The sequence below is a fragment of the Pygoscelis adeliae genome, unplaced genomic scaffold (assembly GCF_000699105.1).
Source record: "Pygoscelis adeliae isolate BGI_AS28 unplaced genomic scaffold, ASM69910v1 Scaffold391, whole genome shotgun sequence".
Classification (NCBI taxonomy): domain Eukaryota; kingdom Metazoa; phylum Chordata; class Aves; order Sphenisciformes; family Spheniscidae; genus Pygoscelis; species Pygoscelis adeliae.
Window position 1 is genome coordinate 63,512 of NW_008824108.1, and position 12,454 is coordinate 75,965.

General features: G+C 42.6%; 1 protein-coding gene across 1 annotated transcript in view; it reads right to left on the minus strand.

Annotated features, from left to right (window-relative positions):
- Window positions 1-12,454, minus strand: part of COLEC12 (collectin sub-family member 12) — a 91,261-nt gene that overhangs the window by 53,827 nt on the left and 24,980 nt on the right. The gene's annotated exons all lie outside the window — the stretch shown is intronic.

The window sequence follows — 12,454 nt, forward strand, 5'->3', positions numbered from 1 at the left end:
AAACATAAGCCAAAAACATCACCTTGTGACATTGAAAGCAAACATGAATTAAAAATTTCTTCAGGATCATCTAGTCAAATAGTCTGTCAAAGCAAAGTATATTCTGTACAGTTTCTTTTTTTTTCCCAAAGTTGTTTCTCTTTGCTGTTCTAATGGACCCTGTACGAAGCCAGGAAGCACACAGGCCTAGAAGAGGTATATGGAAGCTATAGACAGACTGTATGAGGCCTGCTCTCAATTGCAGCAGAGCTGGAAGGAGTGCAAATGAAAACCAGACTGACAGTCTGGGTATTTTATGTCTCAGTGTGACCTGCAAATTTAGATAGTTTCAAGAATATCACATATGAAGTTTGATCGATAAAAGGCTCAGAGACTGAATGGTGTCAACTTGTAGTCATCTTCATTTTGACTTGATTGAAAACATCATTCCCCGTCTCAGATGATATGTGGGTCACATCAGTGGAAGGAGATTAAGTTCACCCTGTTGGTGCCCTTTCAGATCAAATGTGTTAAGAATGACCCTGACATGCCAGAGGTGAAACTTTCCCTCATGCTGGAGAGGTTATGCAAATCACAGAGTTTATGAGCTGCTACACAAGACCTGAGCCAAGTTTGGTAGAAACCACCCCTCCGTTTCACTGGCTTATGAGCCCACCCAGAGGAGCTGGAAACCTCAAACAGTGTTGCTTTCCTATGGAATAAGAAAATGCCGCACTGAATTTGAGAAACTAAAAAATAGATTGACTTGGACTTCTGTGCCAAGATATTTATGTTTCAATTGCCTTTTTAAAGTAACAGCAGACAGTAGTTTCCATTTTCCTTGAAGCCATTTTCAAACAGGAGAAAGGGTTTGAAGAATGAGTTACAGACTGTGCCAGCAGAGAGGTTTAAGGTTGTCAAGATACTGTGATAAGAATTATGGTACTTTCACATTAGGATTTGGGATTGGAAGTATTGAAAGAGGGCCCTTACAGAGAAACTTGGAGGCTGTCCTCATTTTCCCTGCTACACACTGCTCATAGCTGCCCCCCTTCATACTACAATAATCATTAGAATAGAGAAGCTGTTGATTTTAGTTTGGAAATCTGCTCCAAGGCAAGCAAGTACGATAAAATACCAAGATGTAGTTGAATACATTCTCCAAATTCCTAAATGTGGAGAAAAATTTCCAACAGAGTGATAGCACTAAAATGAATGCACGCCCTCTTCTGCAGAGGTAAGGACTGGCACTGCTCAGAAAACGGCTGGCAGAGGACACACATTTGTCATACAAAATAAAGCCAGATCTCATCACTCAGCTTTGCACTCTCTCCATCTCATCTCATCTCATCTCATCTCATCATCTCATCTCTCATCTCATCTCATCTCATCTCATCTCATCTCATCTCATCTCATCTCATCTCATCTCATCTCATCTCATCTCATCTCATCTCATCTCATCTCATCTCATCTCATCTCATCTCATCTCATCTCATCTCATCTCATCTCATCTCATCTCATCTCATCTCATCTCATCTCATCTCATCTCATCTCATCTTTCCTTGTATTTCAGCTACAGCCATACCAATGCTGATCAGTGTGAAGTCTTACTCCAAGTGATAGAGTGATAGCCAACAGTCCTGTCTATGTGTCCCCACGTGAGACTGAGGCAGTTCACTACAACCCTATGGAAATGTCTGGGCATCCTCCATGCTACATTAGCCATGCACACAGGGAAGGATCAATCTCTCCATTAGGCTCAGGGCAGCATGCTATGAAGAGCAATATTCTTATTCTGGAAGTTCTGACCCACGAGCTCCCATGCATCTGCCAACATGTTAAATATTGAAACGCATAACCACGAAGAGGAGGTAAGGGGAAGACAAACCACACTTAGATTATTCAAGGCTGCATCTTTACGGCAAAGAAAAATGGGCATGAATAAGGCAGGCTGAACTTGCCCCCACATGGGCAGTCTGTGGGTTGCTTGTAGGCTCTATGTGAAGAGTGTGTTGGAATGTGTTGGCCAGCATCTAGCTGGCTCCACAAACTGAGACACTGCAACGGACTCTGGCCTCAACCAAACTCAAACCCTATGAATTACTGTAGGCAAGGATGATGCTCCAAAACTTTCATCTACATGAAAAAAAACAACATTCTAAGTCTTCAGAAAATCATCTACAAACAAATGGACGTTCTCCTGTTGAATGTCAAACTGTGAAGCTGGAACCCTGCATTTGTGGGTAAACTATTAAAATAATCAAAAGAATTGAACAATTCAATTACAAAGTCAGTCATACAGCTGGTTGAGTAACGAACACGTTCAGAGAGAAATATTTCTGAATAAAAAGTAAAAATATTGCCAATTTTTCTAATGACTAGCTTGACCTGTAAATTAATTCAATAAAAAAAGTGATTTGGATAAGCTTGGAAGTCAAAGGAAGTAAAAGAAGCATGCAAAAGTTTGGCATTTAAACAGACTCATAAGCAGAAGACACGTGGCCATAGATGAACAACAAACTCCGTAATGTGCCGATTTTCTGTAGAGAAAATAGCTGCAGATATTTTAGATGTTTTCAGGACAGGCTGCTATGTTAGGGTCTTCATTTTTGCAATGTAAAAGAAAAGCATTGTCTAGAAACACAGCATTATGCAGATAGAGGAGATTTAAGACTGGAAATTCCTCCTGCTATTGAAATTATTAGTGTCTTGTGCACCAAAGAGAATATAGTCTCGAAAAGCATAACCTCCCTGCAATGCACAAAGTGTAAAACAGCTGGCAGGATGTGCCAGGCTTCTTTGCCCTGACCCGTCTCCCCTGGGCCCCCCACCCCGCATCCTCACCCATGGGCCAGAAGCACCAATAAGCCGAGTCCCGGGACCCCCGTCATGGCCAGGGCTATGGCATTGCCTCGCACCCAGCCCGCACTGACGACTTAAAGGCTGGCCGCTCCCAGCACCTGGTCCGTAGCTGTGGGCTTGCTGGATGGCACAGAGTTGGTACATATGCTCCCCGCATGCGTGCTGTGCCTCACGGGCATAAGAGAGTGGGGTCTTGCCCACCCAGATGAGCGGTAGGGCTAGAAAGGGGCTCTTGAAAACTTGGTCCTTCCCAGCTTAAATAAGAAAGCTAATAAAGAAAGCAACAGAGACTCTAATATACGATAATAATTAAAACATATTCAGATGGTGACAAATGAAAAGGGATGTTGAAGGTTAGAGAAGAAGCATAATTTTAAGGCAGTAGCTGAGCTTCCGCTTCTTACAAAAACAAGAGAGACACTATGAAGGATGCCGTATTGCACTTGGCTCCTGTCCTAAAATAACTCCACATTATAAATATTTGACGCAGCACTTAAGACTATTGCCTCCACAGGATTTAATGTAGTATAATGTAATACATCTGTTTGCTACCCACATGGTATGAAGAGAGTGAATGGGTAAGATATGAACAAAAAATGCAAAACCATATTGTGTACTATTACTTCAGTGTTGATCATGCTGCGCTCATTACCTATTGAATTAAGATGATGGAAAATGTTTCATAATACCTGAACAGCATGATCTCGTTCGTTGTTTTTTGATCTACGAGACTACATCAACCCTGTTCCTACCTTGACTTTCTGTACTCATGAAAAGTACCATGAGAAGTTGTGACTTGCATGGGCACTGTGTTTAATGTGAAAAGTTGGAGTACCTGTAAGAAAATGCAGCAGCATAAGACAGGTACGGTCAAGTAATTTAGGGAAACATGCCTGCTTTTTATGTCTTCAATTTAGGTACTAAAAATCTATCGTCACTAGCTTACACTACCCGAAAAATTGTGTATTGAAGAAACGTGTTAACCAAGTTAATAAACCTTTCCATCAACCACATTGCAGCTAAGTGACACTTTCTTACTCTACTTTGAAGAGTTGCAGGATTGCCCTACTTTGCCAGTTATCTCCTGTGTGAGTTCCTCTGCTTAGCATCCTTCCCACTTACAGGGGAATCTTTCTTAAGGGTATCTTTCTTAAGAGGATCTTACAGTGTATCTTTCTTAAATCCTAAGTGCTACAGTCAAAGAAAAATGTTACAAGCCACAAGTCACATTAACGAGTGAACAAACTAATGTGCGGATAACACATAGGGGATGACACACACTTTCATCACTGCAGGTCTGTCAGTCTCGTGATGACAAACTCCACGTCGGCTTTTTGTTCTTCTGATGGCAGCTTAGATTGGTTTGAAAAGAAAGCTACACTGAGAAGGTAATTACAGCACAAACTTTTGGTTTCCACATGGTGCCATGATCAAAATGTGCCAATCTGTGGTGCTCCCAAGCTTGACAGAGTTAAAAAAAAAAGAAATTCTTACTGTGGGACAGAGTAAAACCTTTCCAGCCTCAGAAGATGGAGTCTCTCTTCATTCATGTTTTACTTTCATCAAAGCATTTTTGTGTGGTGGTAGACCCAACCAGGATTTTCAAAGGTGCAAACCAGCTTAGATGTCCTTTGTCCCTTTGAAAATGTCAGTGCTGAGCTCCAGAGAGACCACACATGGTCTGGGATGGGGCACAGCTCTATGCACCTGCACTCCAGCACCACCTGCCTGGGGTAGCCAGAAAGCAGGAGGTGGCCAGAAGACACGGTTCAGCCAGGAGCTACAGCTGTGCCAGGCCAGGAGACATGGTTCAGCCAGGAGCTACAGCTGTGCCAGGCCAGGAGACATGGTTCAGCCAAGAGCTACAGCTGTGCCAGGCCCCCAGGTCCCACCAACACTGACTGACCTGTTACTGAGGGTTCTAGGAACTCACTACAATGGATGCACTTTGGTAAGCTCAGTATCTCTGTGACAATCTTTTCCTAAGTCTGAACCACAACATTTTGTTTTCTCTGAAAGCTGCCAATGAAGCAAACACTAGTTTTTTGGGAAATTGCTTTGGGATCTCTCAGAATATTAAAATGAGTAAATAATTCAGCAGAGAAAACCAGATTTAGGCACAGTTTGTCATGCCATTATCTTGACTGCTTTACTGCATAACTTTTCATAACTGTGCCTCATCTGGGAAAAGACACAAATCCATCGTTTGTGGGAAGCTAGATGATTAGTCACTCTAAATAACAACTCATGAACTACAGCTAAAAACTAACCAGGCTGGTAAACAGGAATTGCAAGACTGTGATTTTTGCTTCTTTACCCAGAGTTTCACACAGATGAAATACATGCTTAATTCAGCCCTTCTCTAGCAACGGTTCATAAACCAGGGGTGGTTCGTGAAACCACACAGCTTGCTCACGGAGCCGTATTAAATCGTAACATTTCTCAGTTCTGTTTGCCTACACTGGTCATCCCCTCTCAAAGTTGGTATTTACTGGTTCATTTGTCCACAGCTTGGAGATCAATAGGTTTCAGTCAGGTCAACCTAATGACCAGAAATGTAGCCAGTTGTTCATAAACAATTTTCCACTCAAATGCACAAGAGCCTGATTCGGCAGCCCCTTAGGCCAACAGCACTCCTCCTGCAAGAGCCAAGAAACCAAGGTAACAGCATCTCGCATAAAGTATTAATTTTTTTACACTGGACAATATCTACTTTTTTTCTTAGCAAATAACCCATCCATATGTACTTGGTTATGGACAAATTTCTGATTTCACACACACTGTGGGCAAACACTGTGGTCAGAGGTTGCTAGGAGCATATATGTGTATAGCTGTTAGTCATCATGTTCTCCTATCTTTGTAGAGGACATAATTAAGAGTATATCACTCACCTCTTTTGTTTGCATTATAGATGGACCTGGCTGAGAGCAGCGGGAATGAACTCGAAACCTGGGTTATGAATGTGGATGATTACAAGAAGGACCTCAGCTAGCATATTTGATCTCTTGAGTTTGGAGGACAATTAGAGCAAAACTGAACAGCTTAAGTTTTTCTTTAATTAGTCTCCAGTTTGCAATGTATGGGCGTTCAGAGCTTAAATCAATTCTTACATAACTCATGGTCCTCTTTTCTTTTTCCATCAATATTACTATTTCCACTGAAAAATATTTAGTTTTTAGAAAGGAGGGAAATGTGATAGTCATTTATTGCCCCCACACTGCTAAGAAATTCCATGCTTTTATGTGCAGGAAGCATTGTGTTGATGTTGGCTTCCCCATGAGTTAAAAATCTTGTTTAAATGTTGCAGAATCTAAATGCTCTTTGAGGTTTTTCTGTGTTGTTTTATGGAAAGGCTTCTGCCTGATTATTTACAGATGCTGCCTCTGAGAAAGCCAAAAATAGTCCTTTACTAATTCAAAATTTAAACTAGCATTTTTATTATTTTATTGTGTAACCAAGAAACTCTGCTCTGGGGTCCTCAGTTCAAAGAGGAAAACAGAGCCCTTCAGCTCGCTGTTGGCATCACAGGCAGCGACATTCCCGTTTAGCTAACAGCAGCGCCAAGCCTTGGCAGACCGTAGGGTCCTCTCCAGCAGAAGTGCAGCCTCCAAAGCATCTTGCAGCACAGACTCCCCAGGTTACATGACCATGAAGGACTCGCATTGTTTCAAAAGTTACTTCTCCCACAGTAGCACAGGGTGTTTAAAACAATTTTAGGAATTACGACAGCCCTTCAAGCCATGCTGCTTTTCTATGGCCACCTTGGCTGAGCGTCAGTAAGGGATTTTTTCCAACAGTTCATGAAGTGCTAAGATATATCTTGAGCTCAACAAGCAAGAAATGTTGCTCAGCCAGCTCAGCAAGAGTTTCATCAGATGAAACACTCCTCCAAAGTTTCTCTTTGCTTCTCCAAGATTAAGGAGAGTTGTGAACACTAACAAACAGAGGGACTACCCTCGTCAAAGAGGAGCCAAAGAGGTTGGAACTCGTCCTTGCCAGTCTAAAGACAGATTTTACTCTTTATTCCCTCAGCAACCAGCAGCAGAAGAGTTGCACTTTCTTTGCTGCCTCAAGCGACTGCTTTTCTACCCTAGGTCCTGTATATACCTGGTCGGGGGGTTGTTCCACTGATCTAGAGACCATGCGTTAGACTACTCCCATCCTATGGATATGACAGCTCCAGCAATCCCAGGAAGGGGCTGGGGAACAGCACAAACTGGCAATATGGGAGGTGGGTTACCAGACATTATTTCTGCCTCACCAATAGCTACAGTAAGTGCATGGTTCAAAAAAGCCTTTCTGACCCAGGTGAACTCTTCAGCCTCTCCAAATTCCTGCGTCGTGTGATGGTTAGGAGGGAGAGCGATGTATCAAAACCTCAGCATTGCAGTAAACAAGAAGATACATTACTGTTATAATTACAAAAAGTTCTGCATAAAATATTGTTGATAAAACATTTGCAAATGTAATTTTCTGCCTGTCAGCAGGTACTAATACCAGCTGAAAGCTGTTTCTAACTCAGCCTGCACAAACACTTCCTTGCCTACAACAACGTGGCTTGGAAACAAAACAGGAGCTGTTCGTGAACCACAGTTGTCTCAACCCACAAGTGAGGTAACACGCAGAGAGAGGACAAAGTCTGTGGGCCTACGTGGTAGACCAAATTGTCTTCTAACAGACTGGCCTACAATCTGGATGATATCTTTCAAACATAGGGCTTGGGAGGTGTGTGTTTATTTCCTACAGTCTAACTTCTTATCTGAAAATAGCATTATGGATTTTCTGAAAATATCAGCAAACCCCTCTCAGGTGATTTCTTCACAGACTTTTTTAGTTGGTACAGAATGTGTAGTTGTTCTGCAGTTTCATTTAAAAAAAAAAAAAAGAAAACTGGGCTATGCTTACTTCCTGCAGTTGAAAATTTCCTTCACCTCAGATAGACACAGCTACCAGAGATGATCAGAGAAGTTGGTACATTGACAAATAAATTAGGTTCTTATTTGGATGCAACAAAATATTATCACTTATTTTGAATGGCAGAAACCTCCCTAGAACAACTAGCATTTTAAGGATTTAACTTTTCGGAAACTATAGATTTCTCCCAGATATGAAACCACTTGAGAACCAAGATCACAAAGTCAAATTTGATCTAAAATTGAGCTCTGATCTTTCCTTCCTGAAACACAGTGGAGCTCGGATTCCTACAGGTTCTGGCTTGGACGCAACTCATGTCTAGCACTGGTACAACTGGCATCTGCTCCTTCTGAATGTGCCATCAGCTGAGACATGAGGCTGAACTTATGGATTAAATACAATATGGTGAAGAGGGAAGAATTCCTAAAGGATGTATTCCAGAGAAGCTGTTATACATTTAATTAAAATACATTGTTCTGCATGATATAATTAAAGTATAACCAAGAAACTCTGCTCTGGGGCCTAGGACATTTTGGGGAGTCTTACTAAGGATCATACACTGGAAAGACCTGTATATGTTTAGTCCTGTAAAGTTTCTTAGCCACAGCACAAGCTGGCCATATAGTTACTTCTCTTATTTCTTATAACTACATTTTGAAAGATAACGTACATGAAAGATAATTTGCACTGCTATGCTACTTTTCATCCAAGGATTTTGCAAGCTTTAGAAATATCTATAAATTTCTCTAACAGTGCCGTTCCCCACCATTGCTGCAATTTAAGAACCTCCCAAAGTAACACTAAACTTTTAGTAAGCATCCCAAAACTTCTGGCACTTATCTCTTGGGTTACAAATCACTTGTTCAATGTGTTTTGTGTTTTATTTCCATGCTGGGATCGTGGATCTGAGGTATATTTGAGTAAAGTTAACTAGATCCCCTCCAGCAGCCTTGCTTTGTCTCCAGCCCCCTCGCTTTCTCCTGAGCTCTCTGGTCTGCTGTTCTCAGAGGCGGAGAACCACACAAATGCTGTAAAATGTGTATTCTCCTCCTTACCTTTTCAGATGGACATTAAGCGAATTTCCCAACACAACACAGGCATTCCCACTAGAGCTAGAAGACCATCAGGATGTCCTGACTGTCCTCCTGCCCCATATCAGAGCTCAAATTAATTGCTAATTGCTCCACGGGTTCCTCAGGAATACTGATCTGCCATGACTGCAAGAAAATTCCTTGCCTCAGTTTCAGTCTCCTCTCTGTACCAAAAGGATGATGACATGTATTTCCCTTGTCGAAAAGATCAATGATCACTGCGAGACAACCAGTGAATTCCTACTGTTGTTGAGGAAAAGATTTTCATAAAACCTCTTCATCTCTCCTCACCTTGTTGATGAATATGCAGTTTATCAATGACATGACACATGAGAAACCAAAAGATTCATGCTGAAAACAGAACGATTTCTCTTTTTCTAATAAAAAAGAAGAGTGGCTAGCAAATAATTTCTTTGGCTTCAGATGTCTTTAATAAGTCAAATGGACGTACAAGATGTAACTGAGCATCTTCCTCTGTAAGTACATGCTGTGAGAATAGCATTTTCTGAAATATGGCTGGGTAAAGAAAATTCCTTAATCAATTTTGAAATCTGGTTCTGAAAGAAAAAATGTAGGATAATGGCCTCTGATGAAACAACAACAACAACAACAACAACAACAATAATAATAATGATATTTCCCTAGTTCTACTAGTATTATTTTCATCATCATTGCATTCAGTACTTGTGCCTGTTGGCCCTAACTCCTACGTTGTTTCGCTGTGTTGGAACATGTGAGGTATAAACTAAACTCCACAGCTATTTTGTTTCTTGCTTATTAAAAAATCAGGAAGCTTCTTTTAACAACCATATTGACAAGTAAAGCTTGTACAATTGACTGAAGACTGTATCCATTTTATCATTTTCATGGTGGAATAAAACTGCTACAGTTGGCCCACAGTATTGCACTGATACTGAGAACATTAAGTGGCAAATCAAGTGCTTCACTTTTGAGGGATTTTCTCCACTAATCTTTCAACTTATACGTTTATAGGTCTCCAAGTGCTAAGAGGAAATCTGTGCAAAATTAAGTACTTGAGCACAGTTACACTGGCAAGACTCGCATCTAGCCAGAGCCTAAAACTGATCCCTTATAAGAGCACTTCAGCGGACTGAATTTATTAGCAATCTGAGCCTGGGATGCAAGTCAGTCAGAAAACGTGCTGGGTAGGGTTGAGGATTAACCAGCCTGCCTTGGACACCGCTGCAGAAACTGAGCAGCTCTACCCCGGATGCTGTTGGTACTAATTAATGTGTGTTTGGGTGTCCCTGCATTGCACCGCAGTTACACGAGCAGACCTGTGAGTTCAGTGTTAGCCACCTGCATGATGAGGAGTCCCTGTTGGGGTCTGCCTACAGTGGCCTGGCTGGCTCCTACTGTTTTGTTACAGGGCCAGAGGATTTCCCAGGACCTTTACACCCATTCCTGTGACAAAGCAGAGGCACCAGCCTGAAATGTTCTCTGTCTTCTCTTATTTTGGGCACGTGCTCATTATAGACTACAAAAGTCTCCTGTTCTCCTGTGCCAGGCCAGGTTTTATTTGTCATTAGTCAACTCCTGTGTAATCTCAGTGTTTCTCTCTCATACCTGGAGAGAATGTTAAGTCAAAATTAATGACCCATGGCTAACATGCATCATGGCTAATATGTAATCAGGACTGTATCTCTGCAAGCAGCAGCCTCTGCTGAGCATCAGTCCTTGCCTTCCTGACTCTGCTGTACTCCTCCGCGTAGCTTACTAACTCGGATTACGTGTAACATCTTTTGTTGTTTAACACTAATAGGATCCAGTTGAACTATGCATAATTACATCCAGGTCTCCTTCAACGGATGGCTTGTTCCCTCTGTCAATGATCTAATAAGTAGAGAGACATACCATAAAATGGAGAATGAGTAATGCACACGGAGGTGATTATTATGCCGTGGTGCTCATGCTAACAGCTGGAAGAGATCATGGATTACTGAAAATACATGGGCTTTGGGATAGCCCCTGCAAAACATTTTCAAGAATCCAGAGTTTCTTTCAGTGCCCAGGTTAACATATCTTTTCAGGCTGCTTTATCCTTCTTCAAAATGACTGTTTCCTTCACCCCATTTCCCGCATCCTGAGGAAGGTTATTTAATCTCATCATGGGGATATCCTTGTGAAAACTGGGGAAAAGTGGAAAAAGTCTGTAGCTCAGAGTCATCTTTAAGTAACAGTTAACGGAGGATCCAGGACACAAAAATCTCTCTCATCAATACCTCCTTAGTTCAGTTAGCCATGATAAAAGTCATCAACAGGCATAAGAGCCTGATGCTGGACAAGTTAAGATTGGTGAGATGGATCGAGTGAAAATTCCCCAGTTTGACAGGGTTAGGGGTGAAACATGGGTGCAGACCCAGAAGCACGGCTCCAGGACCCCCACTGCCGACTGCAGGTGTGGAGTTGAGCTGGAGGTGGTCAATCTGCCACCCACCCTGTCAGCACATTGTCCGGAGCTGGAGATGGTGGACCGAAGGAGATGTCCACGCACTGAACGCTGCCTGGGGTATACACTGTGCAAGTCTCAGAAGTGCTATGACAGCCCCAAAAGTGCTCTGAATAGAAAAGGAAATTGTGCATGCCAACCCCCCTGACCCTATGGGGAGGCAACAAGGGTTTAATTTACATGGAATTGGCTCATGGGCTAAATAACTCGGTATTACCCCTCCAAAAGAGAGGGAGCCGTCATAGGAACGGGGTCACTCGAGATGCACTCTGCCGGCCACAGGAGCTAGGAAATTGGGTTTCCATGAAAAAGCCTGTTGCAACTTGAGGAGGAGATGGAAGGGAGAGAGAGGAGCAAGCCCTGAGACCAGAGTGAGCTGTGAGTGTTCACGCTGGGTAGGGAGGTTTCTTACCCACTGGCACAAGCCTGCAGCACGTTTGCTGGCAGAAACCAGGATGCAAAGGCTCAAGCAGCCCTGTCACCCCAGGGTAGCTCTTGTTCCCTGAAGAGCTCCGTCCCCCCAAGTTATCCAAAGGTGAATCAGCCCCTCCTTTACTACCACATGCTTAGCCAAGGACAGCTACACTTCATTAGCCCTCAGCAATGAGCACACCCTAAACTGACTCTAAAAACTTTCCTCTCAATTTAATCCCTGACCCCCCCTGGCCGTTCCCTAGCTCCTCTGAGTCATCCAAAAGCTTTTGGAGAGGAACAGAGCAGGTCAGCCAGACTCCTTCCAGACTTCACCAGAAAAAGCAAAATACTCATCCTGTTCACCTTACACGTTTTGGTAGCTGGGGTGCACAACAACTCGGCCATAATGCTGCAGCTCACTGAAGATTTGCAGCCGATTCCTGGACTGCTCTGTAAGGCGCCACGGGACCCCTCAATGCTGACCTCCCTCTGCGGAGCTGAAGCTCTCACAGTAGCCTCTTGAAGAAAGTGAATGCAGTTAGCATCCACCTACAAACATCCAGAAGGATGGGCTGCAAGTCTCCAAAAAACTGTTGAATATCAGTATAATAAATTATGCATCATACAGAAGCATGATCTGTCCAGCTTACTTTACTATACCTGGCTACATCACATTCAACCTAATTCAGACAAAAAAACAGACAGAGCTGATGGACTCAGCTGC